The sequence below is a fragment of the Protopterus annectens genome, chromosome 2.part2 (assembly GCF_019279795.1).
Source record: "Protopterus annectens isolate FY-2018-M chromosome 2.part2, PAN1.0, whole genome shotgun sequence".
Classification (NCBI taxonomy): Eukaryota; Metazoa; Chordata; order Ceratodontiformes; family Protopteridae; genus Protopterus; species Protopterus annectens.
In genome coordinates this window covers 327,122,644-327,146,407 of record NC_056730.1, presented here as the reverse complement: position 1 = coordinate 327,146,407, position 23,764 = coordinate 327,122,644, and positions in this window count along the sequence as shown.

Genomic DNA, 23,764 nt, shown 5'->3' with positions numbered 1-23,764 from the left:
GAACTTACCATTCTCTTCACTGTAGCGCAATCTCAAAGTTGAAATATTTAAGTAGGGGGTGTGGGGAGTATAGGGGTGATTGCCCCCCTGCAGACACTTTATTTTAGTTCATTTTTGTTTTTTCATTCACTTTTAAATGTCAAGATACCGAAATCTCTGTGTTTTGGGTTTGTTTTTTTAAACATTTAAAAGTGGACCTGTATATATTGGACATAATCAGATTATTTTTCTATAGATTTAATATTCCCATTTTTATTTTTGAATGAATTCTGGACTAATACTTCATAATATGAAAATGTATATTTATATTTGTCTGTTTGATTGCTGTGTGTTTCTTGTAGGAAAATGATTTGCAGATTGTTCAAATTGTGATATTTTAATAAATAACCCATTCAAGTTGTGATATTTTAGTAAACAACCCATTTTTCTGTTATTCAAGCCACTGGCATTCAAAGACACAATATTTAACACCATAACTTATTAATACCTGGACTGTGACTCAAATAGTCTATTGTTATCAGTGTACTTTCCCAGTAAACAAACTCAAATAAAAATAAATACTGTTTTTATATATACACATTGTTAAAAGATTAAATGCTGTAAGGATTTGTTTCTGGATTTAACATCAGTCATATTAGGTATCTGGGTCAATATTTTGTTTTTAAGATCAGGTTTCATAAGCTTTTTCTATAAATATTAAGTTGGGCATAGACATAATATAATTAGTTTAATTCATTTTTAGTGTTAGTAGAAATTCACACATAGAATTCTTCAAAATTCCTAGTTCAGTTATGTAAGCCGAATCAACCTTCTCTTTACCAAAGGTATTTTTTAAAACAAGAAACATCTTTATTAAATTATCATGTATGACATATTCCATGTTACATTTATATAAATGGCAATAAACCATAGCGATACATTCTCAATTGCAAACATTATACATTCCAAACTGTGTGACACAACTGTAGCTGCGAACATTCTGCATAACTTTTAACATATCCAGTCATTGTCAGTCAACCATTATGTAGCTCATTCACATCCTGCCTTCATTTAAACCTTGTTCCACCTCTGCATGTACTGATCCCACATTTCCCACTTTTTCCTATGTAATTTGCTCCTACCCTTTTCTAAAGATTCCAGTTCCAGTTGTTTTAACTCTTTTACTATCTTCACTACTTCTAGTAAAGTTAGTTTAGATTTTGATTTCCATTTTCTAGTAATTGCTATTTAGGCAGCCATCATAATTAGGTTTACAGGTTGGTACTAGGCTATCGGCCCTAGGGTCTATACAAGCCTAGCCATAACAATTTCCTGGTTATTTCTTCCCACAGTATTTACTTCCCTGGATCCCTGTCTAGCAGCATGACTGACGTGATCCCCAGGGTGCATTTCTTATCTCCCATCCAATCATCAGGGTTCCTTTTGAAGAGGGCCAAAGAGGCGCTCTGTTTGACATGTATACATACATACATACATACATGCATACAAATGTTTCAAGCATGGGCATTAAAGCCCTTCTAGCTTGCCATTATGCCAAAACACTTGTTCCCATAATAAATGTCCAGGCTGTTCTTAAAAATATCTAAGCTAGTACTTGCTTTAATGTCATTTGGTAGTCTGTTCCAAGCATCAGCTACTCTGTCAGAGAACCAATTAGTACACTTCTCATTCCTATAGAATCTTCTACATAGGTTATCTGACGATTCTCTAGTACTTTTTGATAACCCCAAACATTCCCAGAGGTAGCTGTCTTTAAATGCCATATATACCTAAATAAGAACTCCTCTTAAATATCTGTAAGAGACACTGTACAAGTTCAGATATTTCAGACTTTCATAATAACGTAGATTTTCACATCCATGGATGCCCTTAGTATATTTCTGTTGTACTCTTTCCAGTTTATTCATGCTTGTTTTCCTATAGGGTTTCCATACTGTTATTCCATATTCAAGTTTGGGTTTGATTTCCTAGACTTTATACATTTTTTATACAACCTATAGTTCTAGAACTATCATTAGCCAATTGGTTGATATGATTAGAAAAACTCATAGCTGAATCTACCCATATACCCAGGTCCTTAAATGAGTCTACAGTTTCAATCACTGTGTGCTGTATTAAATATTCACCATTCAGTTTATGTCTCCCAAATCTCATATGCTTAGTTTTTGATGCATTTATCAACATATTATTCTCCTGTGCCCAAATTGTTAATTTCGTCAAATTATTTTGCAGACATGCCTTATCTGTAACACTTGTAATCAGTTTACCCAATTTCTGGCCGTTAGCATATAGACTGTAGAACACCTCAGATGAAAAAGTTAGGTCTGAAAGATAAAATCTAAACAAGTAAGGGCCTAGTACAGAGCCCTGTGGGACACCTTGACTGTAACCAAGTATTTCACCTGTCCATTTGGTGTGTGATACTTGCCTTGTCCTATTTGTAAGCCATGCAGCTGTCCATCTTATCAACAGTACATCAATACCTAGTTGTACTAATTTATTGATCAGTGTTTTGTGCATGACCCTGTCAAATGCTGAAATTAAATCTATATAAATCACATCACAGCACAATTTTTCATTCATAGCTGTTATTATATTGTTATAGAACATCATGTTACAGGTGGTAATAGATCTATTTTCAACATATGCATGCTGATATATGGTTTCAAGTCCCAACCTATCCAGTTCTGACAATAACTTATCCAGTATTAACTTCTCCATTATTTTTCTACAACATGAAAGTAGACTTAAGGGTCTATATGATTCTGGGTTTTTCCTACTCCCATTTCCCTTAAAGACAGGTTTAATAAGTGCATGTCTCCAATCTTGAGGAATCTCCCCATATTTATATGACCTAGTGAATAATAGATGCAATGGCAGTGTAAGTTCTTGCTTAAGTGTTCTCAAATCATTGTTACTTATTCCGTCTCCTCCCTGCACTTTGTTTGGATCGAGTTTGCAGTTATTTTTCAATATAATCTAATTTGATTCCAGTATCTGGGGTTATCTGGATGTCACTAGGACAATGTACTACCCATTTTGTGGAGCCAAACTGTTTTGCATAAGATTTTGTAAATATATCTATAATCTGTTGTTTCTGAGAATAAATTTTAGAATCTGCACACAATTTATCAATTTGTGTATCTTTACTACTTCCAAATCTTATGTATCTATAAAAAGTTTTCCTATTATGCTCAATATCTTTATATAAATGTTCTTCAAATTTTTCTTGATCTTGTCTAACACTATGCTTAATCTGTTTGTCCAGCTTGTTTATTTCAGTTTTCAAAGTTGTAGTTCAACCTCTCTTCCATTTCTTATATTTTTTGTCTCTCACCTTAACCAGGTATCTTGTTCTTATGGAAATATACCCCCCTGATGTTATGTGCCTAGATCCTGATGTTAAACATTTGTTTGACTTTTTGCTCTCAAACAATTTCCCTTTGAAAACTTTCCACATTCCATCTGCAGTTTTTCCACTGAACACCTCACTCCAGTTAGTTTTATATAGCGACTTTTTTGCTTCCCTATAATCTGTAATTAACCTTCTGTGCATTGGCTTAGATTTCAGTTTGGCAGAATTATCTAGCAACAAATTAACCTTTATGACCCCATGATCACTGCACATCAATCGTGGTAAAACTTGACTTAAAGTTACAGTAATTTCTTCAGGAACACAAACAATATCTAGTATATTGCGTCCCCTGGTAGGTTTTTTACAATCTGAAGCATTTGTTGTTCTTGAATATACTCTCTGAATAATTTCTTTACTAATGTTGTTGAATCAATATTATTCCAGTCTGTTTCTGGTAAATTTAAGTCCCCAGCTAATATTATTCTTCCCTCCTGTGTTTCATGTAAGAAATGTATGAATTCCTCCAGGTCATCTGCGCTTGACTTTGATGGCCTGTACACTCCAACAATTGTTATATGTTCCAGAATTGTCTTTATTGTCACAGTTGCACAGTCTATAGTATTGGTATTATTATTGAACATGTAATAATCGCAAGTCTCATAGCTATCTTTAATGCCTATCATAACACTTCCACCTGATTTTTTGTTAGAATGTCTGTGTATGGGCAGTCTATTCCAGTGTTTGGGGAGTCTCTGGGTCAGGAACCTATCCTTCCAGAATGTTTTGTTCATTGTGATGACAAGGTTTAGATCCCTGGAACATGTGATTCTGAGAGATTGGGATTTCTTTAAGTGTAGCATGTCCAACAGCTCTGGGTTTGACATGGCCTTTTATGTTAAGCAGAGATCGCCTCTGAGTAGACGATATGCGACAGAGTATAGGTGTTTTTTTTTTTAGACGGTCAGCATAGGGCATCTGCTTTAGGCCTGTGATTCTTTTAGTGAGGTATTTCTGCAGCCTTTCCAGTTGTTGCATATGTCTTGAGAGGTACATACTAAACAGGGCATTGTATTCTATACTGGGTTTAATGAGAGATGAGTACAGTGGGACAATGACCTGCTTTTTTCCTTGATGAAAAGCCCTTAGTCATGAGGTGTGCCACATTGAAGGATTTCCTGACTGTTGTGGTGATGTGATTATCGAAAATGAGACCACTGTCCACCTGTGTCCCTATGTCTCTTATCACACTTTCGGTGTTTAGTGTACTACCACCTATGTGGTAATTCATGGGTGCATGTTTTTTCCCAAAGGGGATAACTATACATTTCTTGGCATTGATCTTGAGCCCATGGCTCTGGCACCAGGCATCTGTTTCTGTAAGGCCTTTTTGTAGAATATCCACATCATTTGGGGATTCAGTAATGGCTCCCAGTTTGCAGTCATCTGCGAACTTTGTTAGCCAGAGTCCCTTAGTGTTGGCCTGTACTTCAGAGAAGTAGATGCCAACCCTGGGGTACTCCACTTGTCACTTGTCTAGAGGATAGTGAGTTAGTAAGAGAGACAATTAGACTCAGCACGGTCTTACTATGTCTAGGCAATTCTGAGTTTTTAACATAGCTCTAAAAAATCATTCTCCTAGTCACTCCAACTTGCTCACCCAGCATCTCAGACAGAGCAGTCTTCAGGGAATCTTTAATGTCTCAGCAAAAAGCTTGAAACCAAGACCAAGTAAAAAGTATAATCCAAGGCAGTGAAGAGCAGCAAGAAACAGCGATGAAGCCAAAGGTAATCTCCGCAAAAAGTTTATTCAAACACATGACATAAATTTCTCCAAGTCCTTCTTTCAAACACACAACATAAATTTCTCCAAATCCTTCTCTCAAGCGCTTTCGCTCCGTGCAATACTGAGCTTTGTCAAGATAAAAATGCAGGGCAGAACAACCTTATTTGTAAGTCTCTTAATGAGATCATGTGCTTCATTAATTAAAACCAGTCAAGTTACAATTAAAATTAATTGGTGACCAATTTAAAATTAAACAGCAAGATGTTGTATGAAATACATAAAATCCTAAATAAAATACCTTTTGTTAAATATGTTGTAGTTGAAAAATATGTTATTTAAAAGATATGTCATTTGAAAATCACAAAGCATTCATGTATAAATAAATAAATATTGTTATATGTTAATGTCCCATGAAACCACATTTGTAGTGATTGATTCTTATAACACTGTTTAGTGTGCAATAAATATTACAATGGGGTACCACGAATAAATGATGTGAGTAATAAATAGTAATAGATAAAAATCAAATGTTAAAAATACAAGAATTAAAAATAAAAATAATAATCAAGTATTAAGTGTTGAAACGTTGTTACATAGATTATGTTCCCTATACTCAGAATAAATATAAATATAAAATACAAATAATTTGATACAAATAAGTAATGTTGATAATCTCTTACTAAATGCTGTATGCTATAACTTAGCTCTTCTTAGTTTTAAAACACTACTTAAATTTGTGTAGTCATTTAACCCTGGCCATTTAGCTGCATCCAGTCTTAGTTGCCATATAAGCTCCCTATATTCCAATTTAGTCTCCCAGTCACCCCCTCTCTTGTCGAGTGCTATCTGGTCTAACACAATGAACTTGATTTCCATATCTGGGCAGGACAAAGAGTGTTTATAAAAAGCATTGGTCTCTTTTTTCTTGGAAATATCATAGAAATGCTCATAAATTCTTCTCTTTAGAGTCCTTTCTGTTTTCCCAATATAGAAACTTTGACATTTTATACATGAGCCTAAATATACAACATATTTTGCATTGCAGTTAAAATACCCATTAAACCGGAATAGATATTTCTTAGATGGGATGTATATACTATGATCATTCAACATAGCAGTGCATTGTTTGCACATTCCATATTTATAAGTTCCTTTCTTGGATCTACTACCAGTGGTATTCGTCATTTCTTCTCTTTCAAATAGCTCTTTCATGTTAGTACCCCTGCGTCTAACAAATGTGGGTTTAGTTGGAACCTTTGTTGAAAAATCATCATGCAATGTAAGAACTGGCCAATACCTTGTTATTGTTTCCTCTTTCAGGTCAGAATTGCTGGAAAATGTGTGTATGTAACTAGTTTGTTCTAGCTGCTGGGTGTTCTTATGCAAGTTATCCACTTGCGGTAACATGCATCCTAAAAGTGGTGGGTATTTTTCTTCTCTACATGCGGAAATTTCCATGACCAAATTCTTGATTAGTTTGGCGGGTAGCCCTTTCACAAAATTTCTCTTCTAAAAGCTAACCTCGTTTGAGAAGTATTCCGCAGTGCTACACATTCTAGAAGCGGATTAGTTGCCCTTTGATAATTCCTTTCTTTTGATAGAAAGGATGACTACTGCTAAAGTGTAGGTAAGAATTAGAATATGTGGGTTTCCTGTATACTCTTGAAGCAAACTTGCCATTGGTGAAATCCTTGATTATAGTTACATCTAGATAGTTCAAACTAGTGTTACTGACCGAGTGTGTAAAGGTCAAAAGGAAGTGGTGGAGTTAATGTAATTTACAAATTTCTGAAAATCCACCTCTGTTCCATGCCATAACAAACATATATCATCCAGGTATCTAACATAGTGTTTAATGTGTTTCACCCAGTCTGTGCCAAATATGAAAGTCTGTTCCCATTTGTGCAATTCAATCTTCGCATACAAAGAGGCACAAGAGGCCCCCATTGCAACTCCCAATTTCTGTTTGTAAATTTCACCGTTAAAACAGATGAAATTATTGTTTAACACAATATCCATGAATTCGACTAGCAAATTCACAACATTGGCACCAAGATTGGCTTCTTTGACCAAAACTTCTTTGAACCAATCCAGACCTGTCAAATGTGGTATACTGGGGAATAGTTGCACTATATCGATAGTTACCATTAAAAGGTCTGGGTGGTACAAATGGGATCCCATACCCTTTAGGAAGTCCCAAGAATCTTTGCATATATGGCTTAGTGATGTAACAAACCGTTTGAGGACGTAGTCAATAAATTTCCCCAAGGTTCAGTGATGCTTCCTTCACCAGAAACTATTGGTCTGAATTTTAAAGGGTCCAGTCCTTTGTGGGTCTTTGGAATACCAAAAATTACTGGGATTCTTGGTTTGGCTACAAACAAGTAATTATATAGCTTTTCATTAATGGCTCCTTGTAAAGGTGGTCCATTAATAGATAGTTATTTTTGGAATATGCTTTGTGTAGCTCATTTATTGATATCAAGCCATAATGCTCAACATCCTGTAACATGTTGTAAATATGCGCGTCATAGCCTATATTGTACATCAAAACTAAGCCCCCTCCTTTATCCGGTTTCATTACTCTACACTCTTCTTCCTTTAAAAACCTGATTATGTGTGTTTCATTCAAACTTAGATTCTGGGGACCTGCAGCAGGTTGTCTAATGCCAATAGCTCTTAGATCTCTTTTCACCAATTCTTCAAACACCTTAGTGGAGGAGTGTGTGGGAGGGTTAAAGGTACTCTTTCTAGTAAGTATGTCACCTTGACAGGGTTGACCCTTGAAGTATAGAGACAAATTCAATTGCCTAACAAACATTTTAAGATCTATCAGTTCTTTTTCAAGATTAAATGATCGTGCTGGTATAAAATGCATACCTCTTGTAAATAAGTTAAAATGTTCCTTCGTTATCTCTAAATCAGTAAAATTATAAACAGTAAAATTATTATCCGTGGTCACCGTGTAACTGGTGGGGGTAATAGGAGGTGAATCCAATGGTACACAACTTTCCTGGTCGGGCATAGCATGACTGATCTCGGTTACTTGTTCCATCTCCTCGTTGGGAATCTGCCCCCCCTCCCCCCTGATTTGTCTGGGGGAAATATAAAATCCTGATGAGAGTTCTTTCTTTCCTTTTCCGCTAGTCTCTCACTCCTTCTAGGTAGGTCAACCTGCGTGTCATCATTATTAAAACTACGGACATTGTTGTGCTGTGTAACACTGTTGTTAGTCCAGCTAGCCTTTACTGGGAGTGGGTAAGCCATGCCTTCGCTATATTCTCTAAGATCCCTTTCTAATTTGTGTATCTTGCGGTTCACAACCTTAACACAGAACCTGTCTACTTCATTGAAAATATTATCATAGTTATACTTCACTGAAGGAAAGTTCTTGTCATTTACTAATGCGTTATTCAACCCATTTAAGTCCTTAAGCAGAGCATCAGCCTTAGCTTCATACTCTGCTACCATAACCTCCAACATTTCAATTCCTGCACGGTTAAAAATGTCACACAGTTTCTTGTAGTATGCAGTACCTTTTTGAACATTATTTGGAAACTTAAAACATCTTAAACCTTTGGGAACCCTTTCTACTTTCACACATTCTTTTAAATAGTCTATTTCCAGTTGGTTTGTTTTGTAGGTGTACAGCTTATCACGTAATATGTTAAAGTCTTGTTCTATATCAGCGTTGTTAACAGTATTGTCTGTACCTTGTTTGAAACAGAACTGTTGTTCCGCCCAGACATTGAAGTTAAAGTCCTTATTACAGTCACCTACATCACTCGCACCCTGATTGTTTGCTTTGTTTGTCCGTTTACTCATGCCCTGCTGGATACTAGACCCAGACTGAACGCCACTGCTTGCTGGCAACGGTTCACCGGAAATATGTCTTCTCTTCCGCTCCAGCCCCTGTTGCTGGTTGCCTGGCAACTTTGAAAGCGTGTCCGTTTTACTAGTGTTGAAAACTTCTGTTAACTGCGTTAACATGTCCAATACTCTGTTGAATTCAGCCCTGGTAACTGGCCCATTTTCATCTAAAGCTTTGAGCACCTTTGGGGTGCCTATGAAGTCGCTCTGTACCACTTCCTCCTCCATGGAACAAATCAGAACCAAAAACACAGCAAAAAGCTTGAAACCAAGACCAAGTAAAAAGTATAATCCAAGGCAGCGAAGAGCAGCAAGAAACAGCGATGAAGCCAAAGGTAATCTCCGCAAAAAGTTTATTCAAACACACGACATAAATTTCTCCAAGTCCTTCTCTCAAACACACGTCATAAATTTCTCCAAATCCTTCTCTCAAGCGCTTTCGCTCAGTGCAATACTGAGCTTTGTCAAGATAAAAATGCAGGGCAGAACAACCTTATTTGTAAGTCTCTTAATGAGATCATGTGCTTCATTAATTAAAACCAGTCAAGTTACAATTAAAATTAATTGGTGACCATTTTAAAATTAAACAGCAAGATGTTGTATGAAATACATAAAATCCTAAATAAAATACCTTTTGTTAAATACGTTGTAGTTGAAAAATTTATTTAAAAGATATGTCATTTGAAAATCACAAAGCATTCATGTATAAATAAATAAATATTGTTATATGTTAATGTCCCATGAAACCACATTTGCAGTGATTGATTCTTATAACACTGTTTAGTGTGCACTAAATATTACAATGGGGTACCACGAATAAATGATGTGAGTAATAAATAGTAATAGATAAAAATCAAATGTTAAAAATACAAGAATTAAAAATAAAAATAATAATCAAGTATTAAGTGTTGAAATGTTGTTACATAGATTATGTTCCCTATACTCAGAATAAATATAAATATAAAATACAAATAATTTGATACAAATAAGTAATGTTGATAATCTCTTACTAAATGCTGTATGCTATAACTTAGCTCTTCTTAGTTTTAAAACACTACTTAAATTTGTGTAGTCATTTAACCCTGGCCATTTAGCTGCATCCAGTCTTAGTTGCCATATAAGCTCCCTATATTCCATTTTAGTCTCCCAGTCACCCCCTCTCTTGTCGGGTGCTATCTGGTCTAACACAATGAACTTGATTTCCATATCTGGGCAGGACAAAGAGTGTTTATAAAAAGCATTGGTCTCTTTTTTCTTGGAAATATCATAGAAATGCTCATAAATTCTTCTCTTTAGAGTCCTTTCTGTTTTCCCAATATAGAAACTTTGACATTTTATACATGAGCCTAAATATACAACATATTTTGCATTGCAGTTAAAATACCCATTAAACCGGAATAGATATTTCTTAGATGGGATGTATATACTATGATCATTCAACATAGCAGTGCATTGTTTGCACATTCCACATTTATAAGTTCCTTTCTTGGATCTACTACCAGTGGTATTCGTCATTTCTTCTCTTTCAAATAGCTTTTTCATGTTAGTACCCCTGCGTCTAACAAATGTGGGTTTAGTTGGAACCTTTGTTGAAAAATCATCATGCAATGTAAGAACTGGCCAATACCTTGTTATTGTTTCCTCTATCAGGTCAGAATTGCTGGAAAATGTGTGTATGTAACTAGTTTGTTCTAGCTGCTGGGTGTTCTTATGCAAGTTATCCACTTGCGGTAACATGCATCCTAAAAGTGGTGGGTATTTTTCTTCTCTACATGCGGAAATTTCCATGACCAAATTCTTGATTAGTTTGGCGGGTAGCCCCTTTCACAAAATTTCTCTTCTAAAAGCTAACCTCGTTTGAGAAGTATTCGCAGTGCTACACATTCTAGAAGCACGGATTAGTTGCCCTTTGATAATTCCTTTCTTTTGATAGAAAGGATGACTACTGCTACAGTGTAGGTAAGAATTAGAATATGTGGGTTTCCTGTATACTCTTGAAGCAAACTTGCCATTGGTGAAATCCTTGATTATAGTTACATCTAGATAGTTCAAACTAGTGTTACTGACCGAGTGTGTAAAGGTCAAAAAGGAAGTGGTGGAGTTAATGTAATTTACAAATTTCTGAAAATCCACCTCTGTTCCATGCCATAACAAACATATATCATCCAGGTATCTAACATAGTGTTTAATGTGTTTCACCCAGTCTGTGCCAAATATGAAAGTCTGTTCCCATTTGTGCAATTCAATCTTCGCATACAAAGAGGCACAAGAGGCCCCCATTGCAACTCCCAATTTCTGTTTGTAAATTTCACTGTTAAAACAGATGAAATTATTGTTTAACACAATATCCATGAATTCGACTAGCAAATTCACAACATTGGCACCAAGATTGGCTTCTTTGACCAAAACTTCTTTGAACCAATCCAGACCTGTCAAATGTGGTATACTGGGGAATAGTTGCACTATATCGATAGTTACCATTAAAAGGTCTGGGTGGTACAAATGGGATCCCATACCCTTTAGGAAGTCCCAAGAATCTTTGCATATGTGGCTTAGTGATGTAACAAACCGTTTGAGGACGTAGTCAATAAATTTCCCCAAAGGTTCAGTGATGCTTCCTTCACCAGAAACTATTGGTCTGAATTTTAAAGGGTCCAGTCCTTTGTGGGTCTTTGGAATACCAAAAATTACTGGGATTCTTGGTTTGGCTACAAACAAGTAATTATATAGCTTTTCATTAATGGCTCCTTGTAAAGGTGGTCCATTAATAGATAGTTAATTTTGGAATATGCTTTGTGTAGCTCATTTATTGATATCAAGCCATAATGCTCAACATCCTGTAACATGTTGTAAATATGCGCGTCATAGTCTATATTGTACATCAAAACTAAGCCCCCTCCTTTATCCGGTTTCATTACTCTGCACTCTTCTTCCTTTAAAAACCTGATTATGTGTGTTTCATTCAAACTTAGATTCTGGGGACCTGCAGCAGGTTGTCTAATGCCAATAGCTCTTAGATCTCTTTCCACCAATTCTTCAAACACCTTAGTGGAGGAGTGTGTGGGAGGGTTAAAGGTACTCTTTCTAGTAAGTATGTCACCTTGACAGGGTTGACCCTTGAAGTATAGAGACAAATTCAATTGCCTAACAAACATTTTAAGATCTATCAGTTCTTTTTCAAGATTAAATGATCGTGCTGGTATAAAATGCATACCTCTTGTAAATAAGTTAAAATGTTCCTTCGTTATCTCTAAATCAGTAAAATTATAAACAGTAAAATTATTATCTGTGGTCACCGTGTAACTGGTGGGGGTAATAGGAGGTGAATCCAAAGGTACACAACTTTCCTGGTCGGGCATAGCATGACTGATCTCGGTTACTTGTTCCATCTCCTCGTTGGGAATCTGCCCCCCCCTTCCCCCCTGATTTGTCTGGGGGAAATATAAAATCCTGATGAGAGTTCTTTCTTTCCTTTTCCGCTAGTCTCTCACTCCTCCTAGGTAGGTCAGCCTGCGTGTCATCATTATTAAAACTACGGACATTGTTGTGCTGTGTAACACTGTTGTTAGTCCAGCTAGCCTTTACTGGGAGTGGGTAAGCCATGCCTTCGCTATATTCTCTAAGATCCCTTTTTAATTTGTGTATCTTGCGGTTCACAACCTTAACACAGAACCTGTCTACTTCATTGAAAATATTATCATAGTTATACTTCACTGAAGGAAAGTTCTTGTCATTTACTAATGCGTTATTCAACCCATTTAAGTCCTTAAGCAGAGCATCAGCCTTAGCTTCATACTCTGCTACCATAACCTCCAACATTTCAATTCCTGCATGGTTAAAAATGTCACACAGTTTCTTGTAGTATGCAGTACCTTTTTGAACATTATTTGGAAACTTAAAACATCTTAAACCTTTGGGAACCCTTTCTACTTTCACACATTCTTTTAAATAGTCTATTTCCAGTTGGTTTGTTTTGTAGGTGTACAGCTTATCACGTAATATGTTAAAGTCTTGTTCTATATCAGCGTTGTTAACAGTATTGTCTGTACCTTGTTTGAAACAGAACTGTTGTTCCGCCCAGACATTGAAGTTAAAGTCCTTATTACAGTCACCTACATCACTCGCACCCTGATTGTTTGCTTTGTTTGTCCGTTTACTCATGCCCTGCTGGATACTAGACCCAGACTGAACGCCACTGCTTGCTGGCAACGGTTCACCGGAAATATGTCTTCTCTTCTGCTCCAGCCCCTGTTGCTGGTTGCCTGGCAACGTTGAAAGCGTGTCCGTTTTACTAGTGTTGAAAACTTCTGTTAACTGCGTTAACATGTCCAATACTCTGTTGAATTCAGCCCTGGTAACTGGCCCATTTTCATCTAAAGCTTTGAGCACCTTTGGGGTGCCTATGAAGTCGCTCTGTACCACTTCCTCCGCCATGGAACAAATCAGAACCAAGAACACAGCAAAAAGCTTGAAACCAAGACCAAGTAAAAAGTATAATCCAAGACAGCGAAGAGCAGCAAGAAACAGCGATGAAGCCAAAGGTAATCTCCGCAAAAAGTTTATTCAAACACACAACATAAATTTCTCCAAGTCCTTCTCTCAAACACACGACATAAATTTCTCCAAATCCTTCTCTCAAGCGCTTTCGCTCAGTGCAATACTGAGCTTTGTCAAGATAAAAATGCAGGGCAGAACAACCTTATTTGTAAGTCTCTTAATGAGATCATGTGCTTCATTAATTAAAACCAGTCAAGTTACAATTAAAATTAATTGGTGACCATTTTAAAATTAAACAGCAAGATGTTGTATGAAATACATAAAATCCTAAATAAAATACCTTTTGTTAAATACGTTGTAGTTGAAAAATATGTTATTTAAAAGATATGTCATTTGAAAATCACAAAGCATTCGTGTATAAATAAATAAATATTGTTATATGTTAATGTCCCATGAAACCACATTTGTAGTGATTGATTCTTATAACACTGTTTAGTGTGCAATAAATATTACAATGGGGTACCACGAATAAATGATGTGAGTAATAAATAGTAATAGATAAAAATCAAATGTTAAAAATACAAGAATTAAAAATAAAAATAATAATCAAGTATTAAGTGTTCAAACGTTGTTACATAGATTATATTCCCTATACTCAGAATAAATATAAATATAAAATACAAATAATTTGATACAAATAAGTAATGTTGATAATCTCTTACTAAATGCTGTATGCTATAACTTAGCTCTTCTTAGTTTTAAAACACTACTTAAATTTGTGTAGTCATTTAACCCTGGCCATTTCGCTGCATCCAGTCTTAGTTGCCATATAAGATCCCTATATTCCAATTTAGTCTCCCAGTCACCCCCTCTCTTGTCGGGTGTTATCTGGTCTAACACAATGAACTTGATTTCCATATCTGGGCAGGACAAAGAATGTTTATAAAAAGCATTGGTCTCTTTTTTCTTGGAAATATCGTAGAAATGCTCATAAATTCTTCTCTTTAGAGTCCTTTCTGTTTTCCCAATATAGAAACTTTGACATTTTATACACGAGCCTAAATATACAACATATTTTGCATTGCAGTTAAAATACCCATTAGACCGGAATAGATATTTCTTAGATGAGATGTATATACTATGATCATTCAACATAGCAGTGCATTGTTTGCACATTCCACATTTATAAGTTCCTTTCTTGGATCTACTACCAGTGGTATTCATCATTTCTTTTCTTTCAAATAGCTCTTTCATGTTAGTACCCCTGCGTCTAACAACAAATGTGGGTTTAGTTGGAACCTTCGTTGAAAAATCATCATGCAATGTAAGAACTGGCCAATACCTTGTTATTGTTTCCTCTATCAGGTCAGAATTGCTGGAAAATGTCTGTATGTAACTAGTTTGTTCTAGCTGCTGGGTGTTCTTATGCAAGTTATCCACTTGCGGTAACATGCATCCTAAAAGTGGTGGGTATTTTTCTTCTCTACATGCGGAAATTTCCATGACCAAATTCTTGATTAGTTTGGCCGGGTAGTCCCTTTCACAAAATTTCTCTTCTAAAAAGCTAACCTCATTTGAGAAGTATTCCGCAGTGCTACACATTCTAGAAGCACGGATTAGTTGCCCTTTGATAATTCCTTTCTTTTGATAGAAAGGATGACTACTGCTAAAGTGTAGGTAAGAATTAGAATATGTGGGTTTCCTGTATACTCTTGAAGCAAACTTGCCATTGGTGAAATCCTTGATTATAGTTACATCTAGATAGTTCAAACTAGTGTTACTGACCGAGTGTGTAAAGGTCAAAAAGGAAGTGGTGGAGTTAATGTAATTTACAAATTTCTGAAAATCCACCTCTGTTCCATGCCATAACAAACATATATCATCCAGGTATCTAACATAGTGTTTAATGTGTTTCACCCAGTCTGTGCCAAATATGAAAGTCTGTTCCCATTTGTGCAATACAATGTTCGCATACAAAGAGGCACAAGAGGCCCCCATTGCAGCTCCCAATTTCTGTTTGTAAATTTCACCGTTAAAACAGATGAAATTATTGTTTAACACAATATCCATGAATTCGACTAGCAAATTCACAACATTGGCACCAAGATTGGCTTCTTTGACCAAAACTTCTTTGAACCAATCCAGACCTGTCATATGTGTTATACTGGGGAATAGTTGCACTATATCGATGGTTACCATTAAAAGGTCTGGGTGGTACAAATGGGATCCCATACCCTTTAGGAAGTCGCAAGAATCTTTGCATATGTGGCTTAGTGATGTAACAAACCGTTTGAGGACGTAGTCAATAAATTTCCCCAAAGGTTCAGTGATGCTTCCTTCACCAGAAACTATTGGTCTGAATTTTAAAGGATCCAGTCCTCTGTGGGTCTTTGGAATACCAAAAATTACTGGGATTCTTGGTTTGGCTACAAACAAGTAATTATATAGCTTTTCATTAATGGCTCCTTGTAAAAGGTGGTCCATTAATAGATAGTTAATTTTGGAATATGCTATGTGTAGCTCATTTGTTGATATCAAGCCATAATGCTCAACATCCTGTAACATGTTGTAAATATGCGCGTCATAGTCTATATTGTACATCAAAACTAAGCCCCCTCCTTTATTCGGTTTCATTACTCTACACCCTTCTTCCTTTAAAAATCATTAACATATAACAATATTTATTTATTTATACACGAATGCTTTGTGATTTTCAAATGACATATCTTTTAAATAACATATTTTTCAACTACAACATATTTAACAAAAGGTATTTTATTTAGGATTTTATGTATTTCATACAACATCTTGCTGTTTAATTTTAAATTGGTCACCAATTAATTTTAATTGTAACTTGACTGGTTTTAATTAACGAAGCACATGATCTCATTAAGAGACTTGCAAATAAGGTTGTTCTGCCCTGCATTTTTATCTTGACAAAGCTCAGTATTGCACTGAGCGAAACCGCTTGAGAGAAGGATTTGGAGAAATTTATGTTGTGTGTTTGAGAGAAGGACTTGGAGAAATTTATGTCGTGTGTTTGAATAAACTTTTTGCAGAGATTATCTTTGGCTTCATCGCTGTTTCTTGCTGCTCTTCGCTGCCTTGGATTATACTTTTTACTTAGTCTTTAATGTCTACCAACTCATTACACTCCCATAAAATATGTTCCCAGTTACATCTTTCTGCCCCATCATACCTCCAACATTTCTGTCTACCTGAAGAAAAATTCTTTGAAGTCTGCTTGGGTATAGAAATACCTATGTAAGCATTTCCAGGCCATGATCTGAAATCTTCTAGATTTTGTTGCATATTGGGAGACACGCATATATCCCCCCATTGTTTCTTTGTGAATTGCTTATCTAATCTCTCTTCCCAGTCCTTCCTATCCTCCTCTAAATTATTATTATATTTATCGTGCAATATTACCAAATATACTTTTAAACACAAACTTTCTAGTAGAGCTTCTACAATCCAAAACTTAAATCTATTTATCCGATGATTTTTTCTTCCACTCATTTACCTCTTTCCTATTATCTCTATTACCTTTTTCTTCTCTTAACTTACTTTAGCTTTTCCATTCCTTTATTTTCTTTCATTCTTCATTTATTTTTTTTTCTCTTCTTCCTATTTTTTCATTTTCTAGTGCTTCTATCCACTTATGATATTTTTTTCTTTTCTCCTTTTACCCATCATTTTGTTCTGCTCCATCTTCTTCCTTTCTTGGTCTCTTCTCATTTATTTTACTACATTTTCTTTATTCCCTTCCCTTTCCCTTTAATTCTCTTTTTCTTGACTTCCTGGTTTTCTTTTTCTTATTCTTTTCTCCCTCTTCCTCCTGTATCTTCTCCTCTTTCCTTGTATTTTTCTTTCTTGTTGCATTTCTGTTTTGCCTTCTTTTCCCTTTTCCCCTCTACCTCCCCTTCCCATTATTTTTCTTAATTCCGTTTCTCTTCCTTTCTATGAAACTAGCTATTCAGCTTAGTCTTCAAACATCAAATAAAATATCTATTTAATTAATAGTTCATAGAAAATACTACAACTATCAAAACAACTGGTAAAATAATAATCTAATACAACTAATTACTAACACTAATCTAACAAATAGGAAATGTATTTATTTATCCATTGTTGACCAAATGGTGTTTGTACTACTAGGGGAAATGTGGCCAGGATATTTGGGAACTACCCTACTCTTTTCAGTAAGTGCGCATGAGTGCATCTCGTACACACCCATAAAAAAGAGCAGTTATTCATTTTTCTAAAGAATTAGGTAATCAGATGTCATTTACACATGTGTTATAGCAAAATCCAAACAGCAATGTCCATATTTAACAGATGTTTTGTTAATCATCCTAACCAGTAAAGTAAATTGTCAACATGAGTCTTAGAAACCATGTACTTCTCTATAACCAAGTAAATCTGTATCAGATTATCAGAACATTACCAAAATGAGCAGTCTGTATAATGATGAAACAGGGATGGGGTTCAAGAAATAAGGACTGAGAGTAGGGTCTTGGATGTAGGTCCTTAAATAGACTAATTACAGGCATATAAAATATTATATTTATAAGGTAAAAGAAAGTATTCTAAAATCCAAGACAACATGAGAATGGAGAAAGGCAATTTTTGCCAGCAGGGATAACTACATGAAGAGATATAGAAAATAGGCAAGAGGATAAAATGAAAAAGGGATTAAGATACTGGGAGGAAACATACAGAGAGTGGAAAGTTAACAGACTGAGAGAAGGCCATGCAGAAGTCTGGAGTGCAGGACAGAGACTTCCTTCCCTACCAGGTATTAATAACAAGAGTATAGGCATAGAGAAAGGCATGGGGGAGTACTAAGTGAAACACCAGCTCTGGTAGATTTTTTAATTGAAGCTAGAACAGAAGCTGATGTTAAAAAGGGATAATTTGTAGGACATATAAAATATTGTATGGTAACTACAAGTATCAATCTGAGGAGGCCAGAAAATTCTGGGAAGAAAGAATGGAAAGGCAATTTACAAAGGAACAATGAGAAGACATCTCTATGGCTCCAACATATGCAAAGAAGTCCAGAAGGTTTAGGATTTTTGCTTGGAAGTGCTTGCATAGGTATTTCATACCCCTTCAGTCTTGGGTAATTTTTATTCAGGTAGATAGCAAATGCTGCAAGTGTGATAGAAAAGCAAGAGGTAATTGAGATGATGCTTTTGGGAATGTAACAAGCTGGCAGATTACAAAAATCCCTACAGAGTACATACACAGAAATGTTGGGAGAGCAAATTGTAACTAAAAAAATTATTCTTTTGAGCAAAGACATATGATCTGAATTGCCAAGACATACTAAGGCTTTACTAAGTTTAAGGCTATTGGTTGCCAAAAAAAATTACCTGAAAATGGAAAACAAAATCTAAACCAAATATACTTGTAAAAAAAGATAAAGGAACTGGAACTGGGCTCTTTAAAAAAGGGAAGCAGCTAGCTACATAGAAATAAATAGAATTTATGTCAATGATACATGTGAAGTAATGCTCGGGAGGAGGAGTGTGACTCCTCTGTCCCCCCATCAGTAAAACAGGACATCCCCAGTACCTACCCCTCCCCTTATCTCTAGGGAGCAAGTCATCACTGCCCTCTCAAAGGCAAAAAATACATCCTCCATGGGACCCCATAACATCCCAGGCTGCATCCTACATGAACTCAGGCAGGAACTTGCAACACTATTAGGCACCCTATTCAACCAAAGCTTGAGTACCGGCTTCATCCCAGCCAAGTGGAGGACAGCTACTGTCATCCCTTTGCAAAAAAGGTGGAGCATCCACTGATCCAGGAAATTATAGACCCATCAGCCTAACTAGCTTGATCTGCAAGGCTATTGAGCAGATTATCATGGACCTCATTAACAAGGATATTGGCAACCACCAGACACTTGATCCACCACAGTTTGTTTTTTTCATGGGGTGGTCATGCCTATTAAATTTGGTCGACTTCTTTGATACAGTCGCCAAGGCCATAGACACGGGGAAGACAGTGCACACTGCCTACCTTGACCTGGCCAAGATCTTCGATACTGTTCAGGTGTAATAGATACACTCTCTCAACTAGGCATCAATCCATATGTTACCAGATTGGTAACAAACTGACTAACTGATAGAACCCACCTAGTCAAAATAAGGGAAGCCACCTCAAGTAGTAGACCCCTAACAAGCAGTGTACCCCAGGGGTCAGTCTCGGGGAGGGTCTCTGCTGTTTGGGATATACTTCTCAGATGACTGCAAGATGGGTCCTGTCATCAATTCCCCTAGTGATGTGGACATCCTCCAAGAGGGTCTCACCCAAACAAATGACTGGTGCCAGAAACATGGCCTCATACCGAATGCCAAAAAATGCATCATCATCCCTTTTGGGGAGAATGGTGTCCCCACAAATTATCACATAAGGCACTAAGCACACAATTAGTCGTGAGGAACTTGGAAACCCAGGTTGATAGCAAACTGACTTTTGACCACCATATTGCCTCCGTTTTACGGAAAGTTTTCTACGTGGCCCACCTCATCAGTAAGGGTATCTCATCCAGGGACAAGGTGGTCATAATATCCTTGTATTCTTCCCTTATAACACTGATTATTGAATGCAATGCACTTTTAGCTTGTACCTCGCAAAGCACATTCAGCAGCTGGAGAAACCACAGAAATTCCTCATCCAGAGAATCCAGGGCCTCAAATATCTAACCTACACAGACAGGCTAAAAGCCCTGCCCTCTACTCAGTCTCCTACAGACTCCTCAGAGATGACCTCTGTCTGGCAACAAAGCAATCTCAGACCTCGCCCTGATGGGACTGCTGCATATCCACAAGTCAAGCTCCACTCGAGTAACCCACACGTGAGACCTCAACCTGGTCTGTGACATCAATAGAACTTGTTGGGGGGACGTATTTGTGTCCCAGAGACTCCCCCTTTTGTGGAATAGACTCCCTCTCCACATAAAGCAGAGTACCTCATTAAACCTTTTTAAGCTCAACCTGGATAACTGGATGGGGAACTAAAAATACACACCTGAGATTCCACCTATGTCCTTGCTGGACAGTGGCATAGAGTGCTGACTTGTTAGAACATGGGCTAAATTCTTGGCTAGGCTTGTAAGGACCTCAGTGCCAATAGCCTAGTAACTTCCTATGATCCTAAGAGAAGGCAGGAATTGAGCAAATTATGTATTGTTGGAGTGAATGATACTTGTTAAAAACAAAACGTATATGTATAGTGAATGCAAAGTGTTACCCTGGTTTGTATCCTCTTCTGTTCATGAATTTGTGCCTGTGCTATTGTCTAAAACAGAATTTAAGAAAAAATGTTTTAAAAAATGAGCAATCCACATCACCTCCAACATTATGTAAAGGTACAATATTAATTTCATCTTTTGTTACTGATACAACTTCTATATTTCATTTGTCTATATAATTATGTTTTTTTGCATTTAATATTTCATTGCTAGTTATGTATAAATATAAGATCATTTAACTGTCTCAAAACATCAGTTATATATGTGCAATATAACATTGATTGGAGCACAAACAGCAAACAGAATGGCAGACAGTGGGATGGACCCTTTTTATGCATGAAACATAACTCCTAGGAAATGGAGAAACTGCCTGTGCCACTGCCCAGAAAACCTCCAACTTACCAAGCTCTGTTGTTTTCAAGTAAGTTTGAAGTATTTAGTGTTAATGTTGATCAAAGTGCTATCAGGATTTCAAATTTTCTATATGTTTCAAGCAAATAAACCAGGTACAGTTCCCTATAAGATTTCTGTCAGTCAATCTTGCATTTGACATCAGCATGTCACTTTCACACAATGTAGGCTGTACTTCAAATGCAATTTCTTTATTTTGTAATATTACATTGAAATGTAAATGTTTGCACCAAATTTTCTGGCTCAAATTTATTTTTAAGTACACGGATGCAAAATCCATTTATCCATTGGTGGATGAAGCTTGAACTCTTGAGTATCATTTACCTGACGTTCAACCACCTGTGGACCAGAACTCCTCCATAGGAAGTCACTATTGGCAATTTGTGCCAGCAGTAATGCTCTTTTTGGGGGTAATCTCCCCCTCTTTTAGTTGGTGGGACTGTGCAGTTAGTATATAGATAGATAGACAGACAGATAAGTTCAGGGAGTGTGGGAGCTTGCCCCACATTAGGTGGTGCGGGGGGGGGGGGGTTGACCTCATGTAAAAACCCTCTTAAACAAGTGTTTTTAGCAGATTTTATCAGGGTATGCAGTTTGGGATTTCGGAAACTGCAAGTTGGAATTTGTCCACATATAGTGGAAGAAGCAAAATCACTTACTTTCCCTGTGTAAAACCAAAAGTTTTGAACAAAGCAGGATCAGAGGTGAGCTGCCTTCAGGTGAAGAAATTTGAACAATGTAATCCTTGTGATTCATTAGCAAGGACAAATATCCAAATAAGTATTTTCTTAGTTACTATGCTGAATAGAGAATCATTAGTTAAAAGGAGTATAAAGTTTTGCTTTTTGATACGAAAAGAAGAAAAAAGATATGAGTTTCAGTTTGTTGTGTTCATTAATATTCATGAGTTACTTATGTTTATTAAGCACAATAGCTGTATGACTACAAATGTCAAGTCACTAACTACAGGAACACAATGACTAGTCATATGTTTTACTCATAGGTTCATAGGTAGGTACTAGGCTATAGGCCCAAGGGCCTATATAAGCCTAGCCAGCAAGGTTCCATGGCTTACACCACCCAAGAAAGTTATTTTCCTGTGCCACTGTCGAGCAGAGACACAGAAGTGATCCCCGGGGAGTATTTCCTATTTCCCATCCACTCATCAAGATTTTTCTTGAAGAGTGCTAATGAAGAACTTTGCTTGACATAGATGGGTAGCTTGTTCCAGAGGATAGGAAGTCTCTGGGACAGGAATCTATCCCTCCAGTGTGTCCTGTTTATTGTGGTGACAAGGTTTAGGTCCCTAGAGTGTAGCTCGGAGGGATTGGGATTTCCTTAGGTGTAGCATGTCCAACAGCTCTGGGTTTGACATAGCTTTATATGTTAGGCAGAGATCACCTCGGAGTAGGCAATATGCTACAGAGTTTTCTTATGCAAATTTTAGGAAAATGTTGGTTAATTCTAGCAGTGGGAAGATTTAGAATCTCAGTTTGAGCCATATTTCCAAAGTTAGTGACATTTCAGTAAAAACAAAATGAAAACTAAAGCAAAGCTAGAACTTCCACTAAGTGACCTCCCAAACCTCTTGTATTAGAGGCACATGGGATATATGCAAATGATTCTTATGAGCATCAGGTGTTTCAGCTAACTGGCAATTCTGAATGCCCGTGACTTATTTCATCATTTTAATAGACAATTTCAGACCAATCAAGCCAAACCCCACTAGCTGTGGCTATGTGTATTTCGGCCTTGTTATGACCTCGTCAGCACAGCACAAGTGTTTGACTAAGCATTAGAAACATAGGGCTGTTATGCCCAGCTGATGTCCATTATCATTAGGGTCACTGCAAAAATATCCCAAACAGCAAACTAAAACAATGAGTGAGAAGGTCACTGAAAATCCAATCAGTAAAAACAAAATGAAAACTCCAGCAAAGCTAGAACTTCCACTGAATGACCTCCCAAACCTCTTGTATCAGAGGCACATGATATACAAATGATCCTTATGAACATCAGGTGTTTCAGTTAATTGGCGATTCTGAATGAGGTCACTCAGTGGAAGTTCTAGCTTTGCTGGAGTTTTCATTTTGTTTGTACTGATTGGATTTTCAGTGACCTTCTTACTCATTGTTTAAGTTAGTGACATTTAAGAATTTATCACTTTATATTAATTCTTCTGCAAATTTAGAATAATTCAAATCTATATTTATTCATAATAACTGAAAATACTGAACTATTACTTTGTTTAAACAAACAAAGATATGTAAAATGCAGCTTCTAATGAAAGTATATGATAAATAGAGCTCTCATATTTTTGAGATTTCTAATGTATTTTTTTTCTAATAGTAAATACTGAAGTAGGACATGTCCTTTGCCTTTTATATGATATTCAGATCAGATTTTTTCTGGAGTTCTTTTCATAGTTGAAGAACAATCAATTTCTTCTTGAGACTGGATGTTGTTATTTTTTTACAAAACTTTCTGTTTCTCCCAGGGTGTTAAATTCTTTCACTCTTGGAAAAAAAACCCAATTGTCTCAGTCTAGTTGGATATACCAAATGAGCCTTTATGTTCATAG